The sequence below is a fragment of the Corapipo altera genome, unplaced genomic scaffold, assembly GCF_003945725.1.
Source record: "Corapipo altera isolate COAL_440 unplaced genomic scaffold, ASM394572v1 56, whole genome shotgun sequence".
NCBI classification, from domain to species: domain Eukaryota; kingdom Metazoa; phylum Chordata; class Aves; order Passeriformes; family Pipridae; genus Corapipo; species Corapipo altera.
The window spans coordinates 7,925,032-7,948,839 of NW_020884896.1; positions in this window are offsets into that span (position 1 = coordinate 7,925,032).

Genomic DNA, 23,808 nt, shown 5'->3' on the forward strand with positions numbered 1-23,808 from the left:
TTAACTTTAAATGAAAGGGGAAAAAAATGAAAAAAAATGTATTAGGTGTTTCCTAATCCAAAGTCTTTAATAATATGTTAATCTAAGTTTTTATAGATTCTGAAAAGCAGTTATAGACAGCTGAAATTTTCTTATGGCTTACTGTCAAATATACAAGAGACTGTTTGGAAAATCTGTAAGTACTGTAATCATGGATAAAATATATTCTGCAAGAGGACTCTAAATTTGCAGTAATTATGTACCATTTAGTTAATCTGTCTACATTATTTATGAAGAGTATTTTGTAGTTATATACTTGAAGAGTTGACAGGGTAATGTTCAACAGCTACTTGGAACAGAAGTGAGGGAGAGGCAGTAAAAAATAATTTCAATTTTAAATTACTCTCTTTGTGTTCATTTCCATGTTTGTTTTTAACTCAAAGGCATAATATGAGATTTTTTTAAAGGAAGATCAAAAATAGAAGTGTGGTGTCTGTGTGCGTGCATAACTTTGGTATACATCTGTATGCCAATGCCTACTTTACAATGAGATATAAATAGTTTTGGGTTTTTCAGACCTCAGCTACCTGTCCTTTTCCATAATCAATTCCGTGGATACAGTTTCCCTCCCTGATTTTGCATTTCCAAGGGGAGTAGACCTGGATAGGGATCAGTGTCATAATATGTTTTTTAGCCACATCACATAACATATATAGATACATGTGTAAATGCACCTGTAATCTGTGAAAAACAGGAAGGAGAGATGGCTGCCAGACGGAGAAGAAAATGAAGGTAGATGGAAGAGGTAAAAGTGTCAAAATGTCCAAAAGCAGAACTGAATGATAGAAAGTCAGATGAACAGTCCCTGACTTCATAGGAATTGCTTTATACATTTCTCAATCTCCTGGGGAGAAGAGGAGGGGTGTCTGTGTGTGGGCAGGGGGAGGACTGAGTGCATGTATATGCTTCCTCACAAAGCACAGACACTTCCACCAGCTTAGACAGGTTCATAAACTATTTTCCCTTGTTCTTTTCTACCTCTAAATCCTGAGATTAACTGTCATTAGAACAAATTTCCATCTCCCTCTGGGATTTCTCCATGAATAAAATCTGCTTTATCTGTCCATGTGAGCTGTCTGTACAGCATGTATCAGGTTCATGTGTTGTTTATAACCTCCTGAAACATAACATGCAAAAACTGTTCCTTAAAAATCAAATTAATGTCATTCATTTTAAGCTGGGTGGTGACTCACTGCTAGATGACGAATCTGTTCAACCCAGGATTTATTCCTCATGCAAGTTAATGGCATGAGATTTCTTTTTTCACAAGCCGAAGGTGAGTGCACTCACTCTCCCAGAAGGGAATAGTCAGTCAGTCAGGTCTTATTGACCATGCAAAAGTATTATTTTTGTGACTGGTTCACTGACATCCATGGTTATAGTGGATCCCTGTAAGACACTGCCACTAAAGAAGTTTTATTTAAATCATGTCTCTGTGATGCTTGGGGATTTTTACTGGTTTTGAACCAAAGGGCTTAACCATGTGGTAATGTCCTAACACAGGGGTTTGGATAATATTCATCACTTGCTGCCTAAGTTACTGCCCAAGAAATATCTTTTCTGCCTCTCACCTGTGCTATGGCAGTGGGCTGATCTGGTATGGTTATGTGCCACATGTGGCCAACATAAGGAGAGGGCAAGCAGCTGCGAGGGAAAATCACCTCTTCTGACAGCAGCCTTCATTGTGCTGGGTTTGAAGAGGTTCTGGGAGTGTACCCTGAGAGGAAAGCAGACTTTGGTAGAAAAACTCCACAGAGCCACAGGCACTATGCATTCATGATTTATTTCCTAGAGTCAGAGGACAAAAATTCAGCTGCACAGGACAAACACTTGTCAGAGGAAGAATGTTGCTTTTTCTCTTCTGATTCCCTGTCCAGTGATGTGGAACATGTCTTGTAATTCACTTTCTACATTCATGACACTGAGATTTTTTTAATTTCTTCTTCAGTAAAATGCTGTGAGACTTGCTGATAAATAGAGATACATACTAATTCTTTATGAAAGCAAAGAAAAGCTAGAAATATAATCTGCAGGTATAAAGTATATAGAGTTCTGCCAGGTTCCACAGAGCCTGACACAAGAGCTGCCTTCTCTGTCTCATCAAGAAATGAACTCTGGGAATCCATCACAGCAGCACTGTTGTTATTACAGCTGTAATAAGAAAGATGCAGCAGAATTAACTCATCCAGATAATGTCTAGTCGGGAATGTGATGGGTCTGCTGCTATCATTCTTAACATACGAGAAGAAGATAACAGTGTTGCCTAACTGCATACCCTGCTGCTAAGTACCTTCCTGAACCTTTTTTGATGTTTTTGCTCCTGCGCTGGGATCCCAAATGAACACACAGAAAGGTGAACAACAAAGAGTCTTACTCTGTATCCATTGTTCCCCCTCTTTGGACCAATCACCCTGAGATGCATCCCCAACTTTACAAGCATGATCCTTACCAGAGCCTGGAGGCTGAGACATAGAAAAGGGGCAAGGACTGCATCCCAAATGAACTCTGGGCCAAGACCTGCACTGAGAGCTTTGAAGGACTTTTGCTTTCCATATGCCAGTGGACAGCTTATGCTGAAGAGTAATGAAAGGTCTGGGGTGGTAGGGAAAAGTTGCAGGAAGATGAGTGATGACCAGCTTCGGTGAGGAGGGACGGTGAAGTGACAGAAAGAGCTGTGTCCAGCTACAGTGCAGCTGTTGCAATATACTGCAAATAACCTGGCTTGTTATGAGGCTAAATAAAGACGTGATTGCTAAATGCACAGATGCTATATGACAAGAATCCGGCTTGTCTCTGGTACCCATGTATAAAGTCTGATCTGAAAACCATACTTCTTTCAACAATTTCTGCTATTCTGTTCAAAATGCAAAATGGAAATGGGGATATTTGTAATGAATTATTTTTTTCTAAACAATTTTTAGAGTATTGAACTTTTAAATTTTGAAATCAGATGTTAGTGTATCTTTTTAAAAGGATTAAATCACATATAAGTATTCCAGTAAAATCAACTTGTGTCATACTAAATACAGTATGAAGATTAAAGAAAATGTTTTTACCTTTTTAAAGTGTAGACTTCTTCAAATTATTTTAAAAGGAGTGTTGCAATAACTTTCTGTATCTTCATATTTTATCATAGAACATGTTTCATGTTCAGAATCTAAACTGGACCACAATTGCACGTCAAGTGAGCATCCGTCTTTCAAAATAGCGAAGAAAAAAGAAAATTTCTATTGCAGATTTTGTTGGGGGTTTTGTTGTTGTTGTTGTTGTTTTTTTTTTCAACTGAAACTAAACGCAATTTTGAGGCTTTTCAAAAGAAGAAGCAATAAACTCATTAGCTCTCTGGAGCATTTATGTCTTGAGTGTGGCTTTGACTTTCCCCTGGATTTCAAAGGGAGATCAGCTATTCAAGCAGTGACATGCCCATTTTATAAGCAAATTGGAGACACTCAATTTTACAGGGACCCTAAATGACTTTCTGGGAGAGGCTACTAGCTTTTGGGCAGCAACATGTGAGGAAGTTAAATTCAGTCCATTACATGTATAGACCAAGAATGCACAAAAATCACAACTGATTCATAGACATTACTCAGGTTCTTTTGCCCTTAAAACGGAAGTGTGCTGTGTTTGGATGGGAACTGAACGCATACATTGGGACACTGTTTAGGATATTGCAGGCAATTTGAGTTGTTGCTTTCCTTTTGTTCCTTTTAAAGCCCACTGCTTATTCCAGATATGAAAATCTAATGAACAGCGAAAACCAGTAACCTTTGTTTGTCTCAGGTTTGAGGTTTTTTTTACCTCAAAGGAATGCTATTTAAGAATGAGATTTATAAATACTGCTTCAAAGCCCTTTCACCAAAGGGCTTTAACAAGGAATATGACAAGTGCTAGGATAACTTTTAACCCAGACAAATAGATAAATAAATAAAAGATCTGAAAATTCAACTTTGTTCTGCAGATGGACATAAGCAGTTTGACATTTCAGACTGGAATCCCAGACTGTCTGTTGAACTCAAGAATTAAAGAACAAGTATTTTTTCCTTTCTTGCTTTTGTAAAAGTGCTCAAAGAAAGATGAAGGCAAAGCCCCAAGAGAGCAGTAAGTGAGTATAACAACCCATTTAAAAGGGCAGAGAAGAAAGAAAACAAGGAATCTGCTTCTTCTGGAGACTGGTGTTTTGCTTCTAAACTGACTTCAGAGATTTCACCTTTGTTTTATTTCTGCATCAGAATTAAATTCAAAGCTTTAATTAAATGGAATTTCTTAAAATGCCCCTTTCCACAATAAGAAAGTTGGTGTTTTGGTGAGCTTCGAAGTCCTTGGAATCATCCAAGGTGTCTTCTCCAGATCTTAGAAATATTTCTTTCTACAGCGCAATTGTTCAACACGTTTTTAAAAGCTGGTTTGATCCCAACAAAATAACACTTGAGGAAGAACAGATTTTGAGTTTATGTTGTGACCAACCCTGTGAAGGATCCTGTCAGTGTAGTAGAGTGCAGAGTAAGTATGTGTGCCCTCTCAACTGCCTTGCTTACGGGTCCAGCATCTCAGGCCTAAATCATCTTCTTACTGTCATGAAGGATTAAGTCCTTTATTAGAAAACTACTTTAGACTCCATTAAAGTAAGACACTTTTGTGGATACTTCTGAGCTGTGAGTAATCATCTTTTCTTCCTCTTAATATGGATCACTTTGAAATGCTTGATTCGACTGAGACCAAAAAGTTCAGCATTTTGGAAGATCAAGTCAATAAGCAGTTTATTGAACTGCAGAACTCATCAGCTGGAATTCTCTGGTTTGTTTTCTGCAGGTCATATTGGATGATAATAATGGGTCATTCCAATCCTAAAATCTAGAAATTGATGAGCTTCAGTAGGCTACTAATATGCATAAGCCTTTTCTGGGCCAAGATTCAAAGTAGTAAGAAATAGAAAAAAAAATCAAATAATCAAATTTGCTGCTGCTTGCCCACGAATATTTGATTCATTCATTTATTCTGCATCTTGCAATCTTTGTCTTTTGCACCAAAATTAAGACCGTACCCATATGAACTTCTGCACACATTTGATTACCATCATAGATATTAGTCCTGAAGGGGAAAACGGTGCTGACTGGTTATATTTTTTTCCTGCTGAGTTGTTCCATAATTGACTTTGCAACTGGTGTTGCTTACTATCTGGGAAAGTAAATGTTAAAAAAGTTTTATCCCCCTGAAAGTCCCTCCTTAACTTTTCGGTTATTTTTTTTCTTTTGGTTTTAACATAAAATCTGAATTTTGGAACTAAAGCAAGTTGCATATGACATTTTATTGTAAAACTAAATAGTCACTTAAAGGACAAGGAGATTTGGAGCACTGATGGATAAAGAAGAGAAAGGTTAATAGATTTCTTTCACTGTTTTCTTTGAGGAAAAGAAGGTTTAGCCAGTGTGTCCCCTTACCATCATTACTGAATACATTGGTTGATATGAACCACCTTTGATTGAAAAGTTGCAAGGGAAACTCAAGATAAGTGGACACATAAATGTAAGATGGGGATTCTTCCACAATATCCCACTGTGTTAAATGTGGGAATGTTGGCCTTCATTCTTTAGAAGATAGAGAGATAACAGGAAAGACAATCCTTACATATTCCAAATGGTGGGAAGAATTTTATCTGTGCTCTCAAGGCACCAAATAATCTATGTCCAGGATCTGTCACAAGCAACCTGGCTGTCTTCCCCGCACTGTCATCAGCACAGCTTGCCATACCTTTTAAATGGAACTTTTAAATGCAACTTTTAAATATGTAATGTTTTCCCCCCTTTTTTTTTTATTTTTAACTTTATTGTAATTTTGATAGTGAAAAAGTTGAATCCATTTTCTCTAAGAACAGCTGGCCATACTAACATCTGGAGTGATTATCACAGCCTCAGTCCTCTTCAGTTCTCTATAACTGACTCATAAGACTTCAAGTACATTTGAATAATAATAGCCTACATTTTTCCAACCTCTATCTAAGTAGGTACATGACCTTCATTGTCCAAGGACCCTAAAGCATATGAAATGTACTAATTAACTAAATCCCACAATTGCTAAGTACAATAAGCATGAGACTGACATTTGATTACTATTTCTAATTATATCTGGGATGCTTGAGGTATATAAGGAAAGCTCAAAATCTATTACAAGTGTAAAGATTAATCTCATTTTCCCAAAGGCAGAGCTGTGAAAAAAACTCTGGATTCCTGCCTCCTGCTTCCTGGCTCAAGCCATGCTCATGATTCCTTTGTTTAACTGTTTGCCCATTAAATCCCTGATTCAGCAATGTCCTTTAGCACAAATTTAATGTGAAGCCTACAAAAAATTCAATTAACTCTGTGTTGCATCTAATACAGTTTGAGACAGGCAAACCTGTAGAAGACATGGTTGAATAAAACAGTTAAGGATTATTTTGGGTCTTCAGTTAAGAAATTCTCTGATGAAGGTATTGTCCTAAATCATTCTGTAAACTAGTTTAGTAATCACCCTTCAGTCCTTGTAGTAGTTTAAATTATTTAAAATATATTGCTAACATATGACATTTCAGTCCAATATTTAAATATTGACATGATTGTTAGCACATGTACAACTCAACCCCCAAAAAATAGATCATGAAGGACAGTGTAGGACAATGTGTTCACTAAATGTATACATAACCACTGTTCTATAGAAAAAATAGAAACAATGAGTTTATTTTCTCAGTAGATATTTAGTGAAGAGCGTTGAATGTGTTTTCATTCTCATGCCATTGCTTTAGAAATGCCTTGCTCAGAAGCACTCAGCTTTGAAGGGCCCAGAACACTGCTCTGTCAGGCCTTGCCCATCACATTGCTCAGATGAAACATTGATTGGAAACTGCAAATGCATGGGGTGAAAAAGGCAGATGCAATTCAGTGTCCTGCATCATGTGATAATGATTTCATTCATTTGCAGAAGGAGTTGTTTCATTAGAGACCAAACATGATTTGTGGATCTTTTGTAAACACTGCTTTTCCCTACTCAAAGTTCAAGCAACTGAGAACTGAGATTAAATGAGGCAATACTTGACAAACCCGTATTGGATACCAAATTAGACAAAGCCATTGGCTGACAAAGCCATTCAATCTGCTCTCTAGCAGTGACCAGTGACAGCTCATGAGAAACAGAAACTTTCATGATGAGCAGAACAAAGACTTGGTCCCCACAAATTTCTCCCACTTGACCTACTGACCTATTGAATAAACAGAAACCTGAGAGATGTTTTTTCTACAAACTTTCACTGTTACTTATAAACAGGCAATTTTCTTCTGACGAATTTGAATGGAGTTGATCAGGGGTTTAGAAAGTTACATGTGAGAAATGGAAAACCAAGTAAGCAGGATATGACCCCTCAATGCACATGCAACTCTGTGTGTGTGTGTGTACACATCCTACAATACACAAAACTATACATTTGATTACTCCTTTTCCTACTGGAATCATATGATGAGAGAAAGTTTGAGTGTATGTGAAAGATAACACGGCTGAATTTTCTGCTCTTGGCCATATAGGAAGAATATTCATTCTGTGCCTATGACAAATTTACTGGGTATACTTGGAGGTCTGCCTGTCAGGCTTCTAGAGTTCAGTAAAATTATTTTCCAGACTTATCTCCCATGGTGGTCCCTCCTCTGTGGGACTTCAGTGCTGTGGCACAGAGCTAAGAGGCGAGGAAGCCTGGGGGTCTGCAGCTGCAGTTACCCATGAAGATCTCTTTAGAACCCTGTCAGTGCAGAGAACAGACCCACTTTGCACAAGATCGATCTGACCTGAAATTAGCATTTCCTTCATTCTGAGAGGAAGTTTGTCCTGGAAGTACCATGGGAGGTCATACCAAGAGTAACTTGTACAAGAAATCCTCGTGTGTAAGGACTGCGCTTCCAGGATGAATCTCAGCCAGGGAAGCTGCATTCTGACCCCCAAAGGAACACACAGAAGCAACACAAGAAGTGTTTTTTACGTGCACTACTGTTCTACACTGGGAAAATTCCTCTTATCCCTGTTTGACTAAGTGTCACTTCAACAAATAATTCCAGAAGCACTAGATAGGTTGACTTTGCTGATCCTATTTCCTCCATCCTAACCTTGCTGCCTGACAAACAGGGGCTGCTGCACTTGGGCTTGACCAAGTGTCTCTGGACATGGCCTGGAGTAGGGACCTCACTGGTCCTTAGGTTGAACTAAGGAGGACTGTGTGTGACAGATAGTTGTCACCAAAGAGGTAAAAGTCTCTATAAATGAAGAGTTGGCTTTCACACTCTCTCAAAAGTTTGCTGCTTATGTTCAACTACATGAGTCATTAAAACAGTGCCAGGGGCCTTTAGCACCTCATGAAAAGGAAACAAAGCCACTGAATGGTTTTTACACTTAGAAACAGCCATCCTTTCCTGTCTAAAAAAGATTGCCATGTACCATCCCTTTCCTTGTTGAAGTATCCTTCCCCTGTCACAGCTTCTAGGAGGCAATCTGTGCTGGAGGAGATGGAAAGTCTGGCCTCTGCAGCTCGGCTGGCAAGAATCAGGCAGTGGGAAATCATGGGACAGTGTCTGCTACACTGTGTGCTCCTGAGGTTGCCTCTTAACTGGATATGGAAGTAAATAAATCCATTTACTTATCCTAACCATAGAACTAATTAGCTGCATATGTATAATCAGCATGCTCACAGGCATCTCATCAGGGAATAGTGGGCTGACAGACATAAATTTGTTACTCTACATCTGCTGCCAGATTTGGAAATCTGAAGTTTTTGAAAATGAATTAAAGCAACAAAACCCAACCAAATTTGCCAGCTGGCAACGTTCCTTGTGAACAGATGGCTGGGAACACCTTTTTTAAAGAAAGCCCCTTTTGATGGGAGGACGATATAAGTTCACAATTAAGATGCAGTTATATCCAAAGTATAGGAGGAGTAGAGACCTTTGTCTCCTTTTCTGGGGTTTGTATATGCATCATAAAAGACAAAGAAGAGAAGAATTCAGTGCTTTAATACCTGATACTATGCAGAAAAATCCTACACTGGGGGTGAGCTGGGGGTGTTCATTTTTATTTCAAAATCCCTTATTTAGCCTGACTGAATTCATATACTGAAAAGATGCTCTCCATAACCATTAACCCTGAGAATGGTAAGTGTAGAGGGCTGCAAGGTAAAGTAATTCCCTCAGTTGGGTTAGAAATTATTGATTGTGTATCTTATAGTGATGTTTTTTCTTTGCAGCATGATTTTCATCTGAAACCATAATGTATTATATAGCTACTAAAAGAACCCTGAATTGTTAATAAAAGAACTTGTATAGATACACTTATGGGCTTGCCAGTGTATCAAAATTAGTGTTTTCCTATTTTATGTAGGTTTTATTACATATTTTTATTCAGTATGGATAAAATCATAGCTTTGTTTAGACTCCCTAAAAGTTTTAATCCTGTGCCTTATAAAGTTTATCCTTGCTGAATTACAGCACTAACGCATTTTTCGGTTCATGTGGTTTTGGGTTTGGTTTTTTTTTTGTCTTCTTCCCCTCACAGCATGTTGAAAGAAAGAAGCTAGCTTTATGGGCTAGCTTATATTTGATTTTCCATAATTATGGGCTATTTTATGGTATTTTCCATGGTGATAAATTGTTCAATGATATGTGACCTTTTTTTAGGCTCTCTTTATCTCAGTTGGATATTTTACACATTTCAGTTATGATTACTTGAAAAATATTCATAGAAGACTCATCAAACTAAATATTAATCTTTCCAATAAATCTTGACATGGTCATTATTAACTAACCGTAAAAGTTGGAATGATGACTAAGAAAATAGGCTAGGAAAAAAAAAAATCACTGTAAATAGCAATATTATTCACTGGTGACAGGATTCCACAGTTTAGATCTGAGGGAATTTTAACTAATTTTAACAATATGGTTTAATTAGTTCAGTAACAAAACCTCAGTGGAATTAATCTTGTTTTTCTCCTTAAATGAACCAATAAACAGGTGCAGTTTTGAAAGAATTATAAGAAACAGTGTATTTTTTTTAAGGATAGGTGTTTTTATCGTGATTTCTGGAAGGCAAATGTATTATTACAATTTCCTTTCTTTCAGTGAAAATCTCAAGTTAGAAATTAATGTTTTTCCCTAGGGAAATTTATTTTCAATTGAAAAACATTTCCTTTTAAAAATGTTTATTATTTCATGGTAGAAAATAATTAGTTAATCTCCGAATTTTCCCATTGGAGAAATGAAATCTGTGAGGGTTGTCTCTGTAAAATCCTGGGGCAAAATCTGTTATGTTAGCCCAGAAAGGAAAGGTTTTGTAACTGAGGTAAAGATTTAATAGTGCTCTGGAGAGAAACCTGAAACTTAAAAGTGGACAATAAAACTCTTAGCAGAGATCAGAATTTTTTGTATGGTCACATTTCAAGAACAGATCTGGTTTTATCCCACAGCTGGAATTAATTTTTCTGCTGGTTGAGTCACTGCAACCGAGTTCTTTGTAACATCACCTTGTGTTAAAAGAGCACCTGAGAAGTAATTTCAACTAGAGATGATCTAGTTTAGTAACTAGAATTAGAAGACTTAATTCTAGTTACTAAACTCTGTTTGGACTCATGGCAAACTTCTATGAAAAGAACACCAAACTTCTCATTTTGCAATTAATTTTATACTGAATTAATACTCTTGGGTCATATTGATGACAAAGAAATGGCAATGATAATGGGATGCTATCCAGGGCTGTCTAAACTAAACTCTCCGGTAACTTTTCAGAAGCTCCATTCCAGAGCAAAATTTCACAATAAATCTTTGTCTTTACAGGCATTCATTCAGTACTTCTGTTGGCTAGAAAAGGGCACTGTTTCTTCTTAGAACCTTCAGGACCAAGCCCGACAGAGTTCAAGAAGTGTTTGGACGATACTCTCAGGCACATGGTGGGACTCTTGGGGATGATCCTGTAGAGGGTTAAAGTTGGACACAATGATCCTTGTGGATCCCTTCCAACTCAGCATATTCTGTGATTCTGTGACATACCACAGTGGAAATATGTATCCCATTAATAAGGATAGCAACAGTTATTTAGCACAATGAGCAGTATAACTTTCAGAGAACAGTCAATCCAGAAACCCACTCAACCATAGCTTTTGTTGTGCACATGAGATAAAGGTTGTTGAGAGCTTATCTCCTGCCCAAGGCTGAGAACACTGTGAGAGCAAACTGTGCCAGGACACTCAGGTCAATGTCCACAGCTGACAATGGGGAGATGTAGGACCTGTCCTTATTTAGAGGAGAACTTTACTCTGAGCACCTACCTGCTTGTCTCAGCCAGCTGAGTGTCGAGGTAACCTCCTGTAATCCATTATTTGGATGAAGTGGAGCAGCTCTGGCAGTAAAAAATAGTGGATGAAATCTCTTTCATGCTCACATGTCCAAAATTCCATCTCACTTGATGGAAATTTTGTCCAATTGATATATTTCAAGAAAAGAAATCAGTTTCAGTGATTCAGATTTTTTTTCCAATAAAGAAAACATTGTACAGAATCTGATTTGTACATTGAAGGTTTGAAGAATCCAGCCTATGCAATGCTTTTTCTCTTTGAAAATCAAAACATTTTATAGACAGAAGAGTGGAGAGTCAAGTTTTTATTATTAGAAGGGAAAGAATGGTGGTTTAGGAACAGGTATTTGCTGAGAGTCAGACTTAGTGGAGATCACAGATCAACCCAGGAGTCCTGCTTCCCAGTTCATTGCTTTATCCCATATTGCTCTCTCCATTCCTCCATCATGTGAGTGGTCAACAGAGTTTTAAAATGTTTGTAAAACATAAAAATATATTTTTGTGCACATAGCTTATCTGCTAGTTTCTTTTCTTGAGATGTTTTCATTATTTTTGGCTGAGAAAAATTCAGTCTTAGAATAAAGCACACATACATCATGGATTGTGTTTGGTTCTATTCCAATATTTTGTTTGACAAAATAAACTTAGTCTTCATGTTACTTGCTCAGACAAGATGCCTCCTTTGGTACCCACTAAAGCTCTACTAAAATACAAAAGGTCTTAACCAGCTTTTCATTTTTCCTCAGATAAGGTGCATGATGAGTCAAGAGGAAGTGTTTGATGTTTCTCAGTCCACTTCTCAGTCATTAATGAATCCACAGTGCCCTGACATATCCAATTAGTATACTCATCTGTTACCTCAGCTTTGTTCACTATTATAAAAAGAAAAACCAAGGCAAACTAGTTACTTATTAAGTAATACTGTGGTTACACAGAAGGGAGAGTACAGGAGGGAATAAAAGGGAAACAAACAATCAGGGATGTTAGAACTACTGATTTAGTTCATTATCAGTGTACAGTTTTGGGTAGCTTTCCAAATCAAGTCCTGGCTGTGGGACACAACTATGAACAGTGGCTCTAGAGGCCTCAAACTGGAAACCACAGTTAAGCATATTGTGAAAGAAGGTGACACTTATACACAGAATCCCTTAGTCTTCCCACATCCCTCAGAATATGTTCTTCAAATCTTGAATCATAGGAAACAATTTAGTTTTAAAGATTACAGTGTGGGGAAACAAATGGACTTTCCTCCTTTGCTGCAGCAAAGATGAATGGACTTGTTAAAATTTTACTAGAAGATGCTTGTCTTGACCTGGGAACTCACTTTTGACTCCAGATGAAAAACTGTCAATCCAAACTCATCTTCAATGTAAAGTGAGTGAATATTTATAGTAATTTCTCAGCTTCCAGATCTACTTTTCTTTGCTGTTTCCTTGCAGGTGGTAGCTTCAGACTATGACGGTGGGTTAAAAAAAGAAAAAAAAATCAAAAAAAAAGGAGAAACAAGAATTAGAAAACCTATTAACTAAGATTTATATGGTGTTAACAAGTATCAATACATTTGACAGGTTCAATAAAAAGGCATCCATTTTTGGCTTATATTCATGAATCAACCCCTTAGCTTCTGGCCCTGAACTTCTGCCTAGTAGTAAATTTCACAGTTCAACTTGGAATAGATTCTTCATGTTTTTTTGAAAGGGTCTTTAAATCACATATCTAAATGGAGAAAGCAAAGCTTTCCTTGCGATGAATAATTGCCTAAGTGATACTAAAACAAATATGTGCTTACTTGCAATTCAGCCTAATACAGTACTGTTGGGAGAACTGCCAATAATGCAAATAATGTAAATTACAATGAGTAGAACCTGTGTTTTATGAACCAGGTTTGGAACAGAGCTAGTGAGCTCATTTCACTCAGTCCTGGTGATAAATACTTCAGTTCATTATTAAGCTTCTTTGGCAACCAACATCAAATCGATGGTGTAATCAAGAGTAAATGCAGAAGAATGCAATTCACCCATGTTTAATTTTAGCAATATATATATTCTCACTGCTTGTTTGGGAACAACAGGTTGGTAGGTTTACTCACTTTTTCATGAACCACTTTAGTACTACTACAGTGAAATTTATCTTTGTAATACTTCTTCAGAGCTACCTAAACTTGAAGTGTAAAATATGAGCTACTTGTCCAGGTTCCCTTTTCAGTGAATGGAAGTAGATTTCTCTCAACTTAGACTTTTATTTTAGGATAGGGTGGATCAGCCTACAGAGACTTTCCCGCTTATAATTGCTTTACAATAGCTGCCTGCCTTTAATGATGTAAGACTTTGTATCTTGTGGTAAAACCATGTTGTCAAACTATTTCCTCTGAGTTACATGCCTTAACTGTCTTTTGATTTTGAAATGGAGCTTGTGTTCTGGCTATGTAATTAGTTCTTACAGTTGTCTCTGTTAATGGTAGTATTTTGCCTTGTAAGCTTTGAATTGTTTGAGGAAAGAAAACAGAATAAAAAGTAGAGAAATATGTCAATTTACTGAATAATTCATCTTGGAAGAGCCCTATAAAGGCCTCCTGCTCATAACAAGGCTCAAAGTTAAAAGAGATTTCTTGGGGTATTGTGTAGCTAAATTCCAAAAATCCACATGGAAGGATAATCCAGAGCCTCTTGGCACTCTGGTCCAGGGCTACTGCCATGGTGGATTTTCTTAATAAGTAAAATTTGCATTGCTGCACCTTGTGGTTTCTGCCTCTTACTCCTTCTCTGCTGCTGGCTGCTCTCTGAAATCTGACTGCTTCTTCTGCTAAAATGAATGACTGCCCAAGTCCTGTTGAAAGCAACAACCAACTCTCTTCTTACCCTCCCCTTGTGCAGGTTTGACACATTCATTTCTCTCCTTGACTTGCATCAGCATGTCAATATCTCACTTGCATGGTGGCCCACAACCAGATGCTATTCCAGACACCAACTTAACCAAGTGCCAAATAGTAGGGAAAATTAATTCCTTTGATCTGCTGTTTATGTCCCCTTTTAACACAGCCTTCTCTGCTATAGGGATGCCTTGCTGACACATGCTTAATTTGCTGCCTACCAGCATCACTGTGCCTTTTACTGCAGAACTGTTCCTTGTGCAGCCAGTACCCTGCTTACACTGCTGCATGGAGATTTTATCCCCTCCTCCAGGACTTTGCATTTGAAATTTTTTACCTTCATGAGATTCCCATTGGCCTACTTTTCTAGCTTGCTGTGGTTTCTCTGAACAGCAGCCCTATCCTCCAGGCTTTCAGCAGCTCCCTGTCCCATGCCTTCTGAGATATCACCTGTGACTTGGCTTAGGGTCTGTTCTCTCCTGCCAAGTAGGTTGTTGATGAAGGTATGAAATGTCATTGGCCCATGACACCTGAGGAACAACACCACATCATTTAGACTTCAAACTGTTTTATTGTTTGAACAATCCAGCCAGTTTTGCACCCACTTTGAAGCTTACCCATTCAGTCTCTGTCTCCCCAGTTTGGTTCTAAGGAAGCAAGTTCAGATGAACTGTGGTCGCTAGTCACATCTTCTCTACAGAGTCAGTTACCTTGTCATAGACAATTTTCCATCATCTGGGTGTGGAAGAGAGGAGGGTGAGGAATATTTTCAATTAGGAAGGTTTGCACACACAGATCAACTCTGGTTTCTCTTTCCCAGCCTTCTGCTGAGTATGTGACAAACTCCAAGTGTGAAGGGTTTAATCAGGCCATTATCTATATGACGGACAGCTCAGAGCAATTCACAGTAACTGATAAAAGGCACCTCAGGACTGTGATATCTAAACTCCTTTGTGAATCTGACCCAAAGAGACTTCTGAAAGCCCTAGCTTGGGTCTCTAGCCTATCATCAGAAACAACTCTGCTGCTGCAGGTAAGAGGAGCAAAATGAAAGTCCTTTTACCTTAGTGATCAGTAAAGATCCTGTGCTACTCCCAGGGCCTTAGGCATGTTTGAGTACAAGTCCTTTGTCAGTCTAAAATGTCCCCAGCAGCTTCAGCTACAGATCTGTCTACTTTTAGATTCTGCAATACTGTGCTCTGTTGGAGATTGTTAGATTCCTATGGGGTTCAAAGTATTAGAATTCTAGGGGGGAAAGAAAAAAGGGGTAAATTGGTAAATTATAAATGTTTATCTCTGTTCTGAAAGTTTTAACTATCCTTCAGAGAACAAACAAATAGAAAAGCCCTGATTCTAATTGCAGTTAATTTGCTATAGGGTGGATGCTTTATTGTCATTGCTTTCATGTGAATTAGTCAAGTTTTATATATATTTAAGTGATATCTGACCCAAGGAATCTATTAATAAGCTGTTGACCAACTCTAGCAAGAGCATATCACAGCCTATTACGTGATCAGGGAATAATATCGCATAAACCAACTTATAAGACTAATACACTTTGAAGCTTTAAAACTGACATTCCTTAGCACAGTGACCTGACCGCCTTCATCACTCACTGGAAAATCAATTGCTTCTTGCATGCAGGGCAGATGACTCATTTCCCCCACTGTTTCTGGAGAGGGAGTTGCACGTGCCTTGATAGGTAAACGTTTTCTCAGGAGGTTATGGTTTATGTGCTCTGTTCAGGAAGAAGTGCACAACCCATGTAATGTCACCTGCCCACTGGAAGAAAAAAACAGTGAGCATCCAAGGCAAGAGTTGTCCATGGATTTTGGGAGAGGGGTGTTGCCTCTTTGTTTTCTCTCTCTCTCTTTTTTTTTTTTTAGGGGAGAGAGAGCCTGTGGCTGACAGTGTCACAAATCCTTTTGTAACACTTCTGCCTTCCCCACCAGCCTCTAGTCCTTACTCATTGCTCTTATTTGGCTCTTCCAAAGGCCCTTCCTGGCTCATCTTTCTGTAGTTCTCTCTTAATACTGCACCAGTCGGGTGGATAGGGACCCATCCTTGTGCCTGAGATGACTCCTGCCTTTCTTTGAAGAGGCTGCAAAGGCTGCTGAGCTAGTAGGGCACTTTCCTTTCTTCAAGATGACTGCAAAAACCTTCTCTAGTTCTTTTACCTGCTGACTCCACTCTTTGAAAGTTCTGGCTCAGTCACTTAGTCTACAGCAGATTGGGAGGGGAAAAAAAAAGCTTTTCAGATGATCTGCCCAGTGGGGCAGGTGCTAGGGGATTTTTTAACAGCACTTTGAATTTCTGTGGTCTCTCTCATCCAAGAGGCTCCAAAGGACTTCTAGATTCATTAAGGCTCCAGATCCACCAGCATTATTATTCCATCTTGTAGACAAGAGCACCAAGTATTAATGCAAGCAGATAAATGACAGGTCAGGACTGAAAATGGGAGGGTGTCACCCCCTATGCCTCAGAAATAATAACATGGTTTTCCCAAAGCCTGTTGATGTGGTGTTCTATATCTTACGTAGCTTTCACATAATACAATTTGATTTATTTTAATGCACATGTTCATGTAAAGGGGCATAGCTTTTCATGATCAAAGGAAATTTATTATATTCCTAAGGCCAAATCAACTGAATATTAAATTATATTAACAATTTCCATTTATATTGTACATAATGATGACACTTTAGAATGTAAGGTAATTGGATAAATTATCTTCTTATCTACCTCTGTAGATCAAGTTTTTAATTGCTAAGTCTACAGAAAGAACACAAAGTGGGGGAAAAGAGCCTACTTGTGTCTCAGTGCCAGAGGTGTACCATCTACCACACTTCTCACAGAGATTACTCAATCATGGGAATCCATGTGTGCTCAGACAGCTGTTGATGCTTGACAAAATTGACAGCAACCACGGAAAGTCTCTTCATTATGATATACAACTCTGCATGGGCAGGAAACTGAATATTCTAGGAAGCTCATGATGAAAGGAAAATATAAATGTCCTGCACAGTCTTGCCTTGTGAGCACAAATCAGCAGGCTGGAGGTTACTTGCTATTCCAAAGTCTGTCCTGGATTTATAGTTTGACCTTGGGAATGGCTCTTCTTGTTTTCTTTACTACCTTTTGCATTACAGGAAGAGAAGTGAATCAGAGCCAGATGAAATCATAATATGATTGAAAGTCAGAAAATGGCCTATTCCCTGTCATACCATCCAAAGCTTGTGCTGTCTTGGCTAGTGAAAAGTAGGCAGAAATAGTGCAGACCGTCTCTCTCATTGTATAAGTTTATGTTGCCTGCTTTGAAATAGCAACCTCCATGGTTTCCAGCCACCAGCCACTGCTGTAGCAATAAATAATAATAAATATTCAAAATGATGTATTTGCTAGGATTAATGAAGTGTTGCACAAATAGAAATGGCTGTTCACACTTTCAGGGAAATAGTGACTCATGAACAGGTAGCAAGGCCATTGCTCAGGTAACCCTCGCCACTGAAATTACCATGAAATTTTCGGAGGAAGAAGAAGAGTCTGCCTGGTCCTGCCCAGCTCTCACTAGAGTGTGATCTACAGCTCCCAGCCGCCCAACCTTGGCTCAGCTGCAGAACCAGGTGCTGCTCTCTGTGCAATACCACATTCTGTGCATGTTCCCTTGCTCCCTACAAATCACTTGTGGTGAGCCAACAGCCATTTCAGCCTTTCAAAACAGCTCGTTTTTATTCCTTGAGAAAGAGTTTATAGCTAGGATTTAATAAGTCTGTAGTGCTTTATATTTTGGAAAAAAAAAATCACATTCTGCCCAAAACAAGCTATGTAAACAAGGGCAGTGATGATACATTTGAGTGATGAAATGAATGTAACGTTTGTACAGTAGAATAATAGAATATTTCTGATTCAATTGGTGATTATTTGTCATAACGAATGAAATTTTTATTTTAGTGCAATAGTCTCTGACATTTTGACCCTGGAGTAATTGCATTCGCAAACTTGGTATCTCCCCAGTCTATCTCCTCAATATTCTACCCTAAGATTTCAATGCTGTGCAGCGATTAACTTTGTGAGGTTGCAATGCGTGTTGTTTTTTTTCAGAATTTCACTCTTTGTATTTCCCTCACACTATTTTTCAGCACAATGAAAACTGAACTCTACTGGTATTAACATTAGCGTAAGGCAATCTTTCCTAGCCAAAGTTAGAAATCTGGCTTTCATCTTCAAGTCATGCTGATGATGGCAACTACACATACTAAAAATGAAGGCGCAGTAATAATACATTTCCTTCTTTACTGTCACTTTATGTTTACTTTTTCATCTCTCTCTTCATTTCTTCCATATCTTTTGTTTTTGAACTATTCTCTTTTCCTTTATTCAGTCCTTATCTAAGAGAAATGAAACACCTTATTCTACACTGCTTTTTTTCCTCCCACATCTCACTTTACTCTCTAAGTATAAAATGAAAAACAGCAGGTTCAGTAGGAGCATTAATATGGAGACAGTCAGGACTGCCTAAAGCCTTTAATTAGAACCTTACTTCCACATATGAGTAGAATATGGATTAATGAAAGACTATGCATTGTGGTTGTTCATGTTTGTTTTTTTTTTTCTTTTCAGACAACAAAGAAGAAATTGAAGTCTTCATTATGGATATGTCATGGGCAAATCCAGTAAAACGCCTGACAGGCAGATCACACAACTAAAGCAACTACCTATTCTCTTTGCTGTCTAATGTACCTGTAAGGAGTTGAAAAACCTGTACAAGCAGCCAAGAAATCACCAAAATGTCTAAATCTATCTTGTCTAAACATGGAGATGATGGAGGCTCCTAGAACTTGCAAGTTTGAATTCATAGGAAAGGCAATATATTCTGAGGAATTCTGATTCTTTTATATTGTCTGACATATTTAAAACTACATGGGATAAAGCAATAAACTTCTGCCATATCTTCCCGGTAACTAATATGAGAGATCTGAAGCACTTCCCACCAAAGAGGATTTCCAAGTACTTTGTCACTATTGCTGTAGGTCAGAGACCTTGTATGACTTGAAGCAACCCTCCTTGTGCTCAGTATTTTTCCTGTTGTGTTTTAATGTCTTTATAAGTCTCTCTGTGGCCTCTATAATGGATTTTTTTGTTTTGTTTTATTTTTTACTCTTCCTCTTCATACTAACAAGAGAATTGCAAAGGTATATTATCTGTAATATCTATAAGAAAGCAATAGGTCCAGGACCCAAAACAAAATACTTCTGTTTCTTATCTCTTCATTGTTTCTTTCCTTTTTCATACAGAAAAAGGTTGGTGCACAGAATAAATGAGGAATATGCATCAATATGTCTGGCTTGGTCCACATACAAAATTCAGAGTTATTGTGTATACAAACCCCAGGTTTTATGGTAGGAATATTTAGACCATAAATGCAGAATCGAAAAAGCACAGTAAATAAAAAAAAATCTGCATGCTAATGAATGTACGTCAGTACTGTGGATTTAGGTTGATGCTTCTGGATGACACCTGCCTTAAAGTCTGTTAATAAAGTCTCTTGGTGAGTGAGGAGTTATTCCTGACAGTGAGGAAAATATTAGTGCTGCTTTCTACAGACAGAAAAAGTGACTGTTAATGTAGGCATTCACAAAGTCTACTCTCACAAAGATAATATTAATCTGTTTTTACTGTCCAGAGCATAACCTAGCATGAGGTTTTTGGGGTGACTCTTCTGAGAAATTTCTATCTTCCTTCTGACAAAGGAAAGAGTACAAGAGGTAGATTTTGGGAATAGCCTAAGATAAGATTTCTTTTTCTAGCTCAGTTCCTAGATTTCCAGGATGACAATTGACAGGATGTATCAAGAAGATTACTTGAATTAAGGAAAGCAAACAGAAAGAAAGTGCTATCAGATGTGGATAAACAATATGGTGTTCTACCCTATTAAATTTTGAGAAACTGAAATAAGTGTTTTTGCTAATGTTTCCAAGGAAAACATGGGAACTCAAAATTCTAGCCTAGTTTTTAAGTTACAATAAACCTAGAAGTCTTTTAGGTTACAAAAGATAACATGGTACAATTAAAATGTTTGCTTAAATGTAGATGTTGCGTGGTTCATATCCTCTTATGATTATTACTAATTTTAAGTACTAAAGTGGACTTTGCATTTTGAAAAAGAACTCAAAACTTTCTAATGGAAAGACTATCCATAGCTTTTTTCCTTCACATCTGTGTTAGAACTTGAAGAAAAAACAGGGATAGGGGAGGTGCCCTAAGGTTAAGGTAACTCTACTATGTGGCTAAATCTGTTTATTCATCTGTACATCTCAGAGGATCTATGTCAGTTCATTTTAAATAGCAGAAGTAAGGCTGTTAAAAACGAGTATTACTCAGTCATATAAGGTGCCAGTGTATGTATTACTTGTTCTTCAACTGGCTGATTTGCTACACGATAATAGCCTATTATTGCTACCAGCTGCTAATTAGCTGCTAATTAATAGGTTGATAGACTCTGAAGCCTGGAGGGACCATTAGCTCATGTAGTATGACCACAGCAGTCTTAAAACATTTCACCCATGCTACCAGAACTTGTGACAGGCTGTTAAAGCCAGTCCTTGGCAGCAGCAACCACAATACTGAAGTCCCCTAGAAATGGAAAACCTCCTGGTTCTTTTACAGTTATTCCAGTATTTTGCCACCATCACTGAAAAATGTTCAGACCTTGATTCTCACTGAATGTGTTTACAGCTATTAGTTGTTCTCCACCAGAACAAAGAGCTTTTTATTACCTGATATTTTCTTCTCACAAAATTGTTCAATTCTTGTAAACAAGATACTTCTCCACCATACATTTCACAAACCAAATAGGCTGTTTCCTTTGACTGTCTGCCCACAAGATTTCTCATTCATCTCTGAAATTATTTCCTACACTCTCTTCATAATTTTACTACCTTTTCTAAAAAGCAAAGAGACTAGAACATCTCGAAGGTTTTACTAGGTGCAGGATTGAAACAACCTTTATGCATCCATCATACAAAAATGTCATCTAGATATTATCTTGAATTTGTTAGAGATGATAAACCAGAGTACCACACAGTTAGCTGCTTCGTCACCCCTGTACCCATCATTCACACTACCAAGCAACATCTTCATTTGGAAGGGTTTTTTTCACAGAATCACAGAATCAACTAGGTTGGAAAAGACCTCTGAGATTGTCAAGTTCAACCTATAACCAAATACCACTGTGTCAACTAAACCATGGTCCTAAGTGCCATGTCCAGTTTTTTCTTAAAGACCTCCAGGGACAGTGACGTACCATCTCCCTGTGCAGTCCCTTCACTCTTACTGTGAAGTTCTTCTTCCTAATGTCCAACCTAAACCTCCCCTGGAGAAGCTTAAGACTGTGTCCTTGTGTCCTATTGCTGGTTGCCTGGGAGAAGAGCCCAACCCCCACCTGGCTACACCCTCCTGTCAGGGAGTTGTAGAGAGTGATGAGGTCTCCCCTTAACCTCCTCTTTTCCAGGCTGAACACCCCCAACTCCCTCAGCCTCTCCTCATAGGACTTGTGCTCCAGACCCTTCACCAGCCTCATTGCCCTTCTCTGGACTCACTCCAGCACCTCAATATCCTTCCTGAACTGACGGACCCAGAACAAGACACAGCACTCGAGGTGCGGCCTCACCAGCGCTGAGTACAGGGGAAGAATCACTTCCCTGGACCTGCTGGCCACACTGTTCCTGATACAGGCCAGGATGCCATTGGCCTTCTTGGCCACCTGGGAACACTCTGGTTCATGACATATGAGGAGGTCACTAACTGCTTCCTCCTGGATTACAGGGAGGTATTTGGCTACATGTTCCTGTATACCAGCTCAGGATGCCAGCTGTCCTGAGGACACCTGCCTTATTGTTGAAGACTGAGGCAAAGAAGGTGTTAAGTACTTCAGCCTTTTCCTCATGGTAACCATATTCCCCCCCTCCCCCATGTTTTTAAACACAAAGGAAGATGATATACCCTGCACTGCAAATGGCTTAGTTTTTTTCATAAGAACATGAAGATAATCATTCCTCTGTGCTCTGTTCCAAACAATGGGAGCGTGTCTTCAGTTTTACTTGTGGCTAAGAGGTGATGAAAGAGAAAGTACAATTTCCCTGGAAGCAGGCTGGCATAAGTTTAGCACAGTAACCCTGCCTCCCCCTGTTCTTGCTCAGAGGCACTTGATTTGGCGCTCTGATTTCTTAAGCTTTTTATTATAGCTTCCAGCAAAGGTCATATTTTCATTTTCTGAGACACTAACTCTGAGGAAATCCGATGTGATTTCCTTTTCTTAATTCATGCTCTCATCACCTCTCACTCCACACCCTCCTGGTACCGATTTATTTTATTTATTAATGTATAATTTCTGGAAGATTTTTAGGTTTGCGTGTGGCAAGTTATACATTATTACATACTTGATTGCATGTAGACTTGTGAGGTTCTAAGAAATGAAGCAGAAAAGTAAATTGGTTTATAACTGTTCTACCACTGTTATCATTCTCAGTGTCCTCATGTCACGTGGAGAGGGATAACACGAAAGGTACTTTAATTTGTGTACATTATTCACACAAGACAGGCATCACAATATCACTCTGTGGGTGAACTGAAACACAGTGCTGGGAATGCAGTGCCAAATTACATCAGAAGGTACCAAAAAAGGTACATTCAGCAACACACAATAGGCAGGATTACTACAGGCTCTTAAAGTTTTGGTGCTCTGTTCTCCTATCCCACCTGGACACTGAATGTTCTAAAAAATCCATAGCTATTTTCAACTTTGCATATTAAGTAACTTAAATAAATTAATTAACAAAGCTAAGCCACTGGATGTTTAATTATAGTCCCTTCACAGCTTCTCAGCTCCCCATTTAGATTTTCCTCAGCCATGGAGGAACATAGTCCTGCTTTTTCAGAAAATACAATGAAATGCTATCAGTCATTTAAAAAATCCCATAAGATCCTCTTTTAAGAAGAAATACACACTCTGGAGTATGCACATGCACAGAGTTAGCCTAATAATATGCTTTTATGCAGACTGGTTTGGTTTCTTCAGCCTCTGGGTTTGCTGTATAAATATACTTATCAGTCTTCTGTCTTCTTGACCAATCTTTTGAGCTGAAGCTCATATAATCAAAAAGATATAAGTTTTCTGGGAGTACAAAGTCTTTAAAACAGACAGATGCTCGGTAAAGGTTTTCAGAGTAACTACCATAGTATGGTTATCTTAGCTGAATAAGAGCTTGAATAAGATTGTCTGTCAGTTCTATGGGTTCAGATCACTGGATCTAAACAGCTGTTTTCATTCCAGCTCACATGGCTTGGCCTCAGCTATCTGTTTCTATTGTTTTAAATAGAAACAATTAATATGGTGCTGCAGATATCACCAGGGATAGCAAAACATAAAACATTAACTGTGTCGTGTGCAATCATTACCAGTATAAACAGGCAAGAGCATTTCCCAGTCCACTGGGTATTTTACTAAGCCATAAGATGCATCTTTTATCCCAGTTTGTGACAGCAAATCC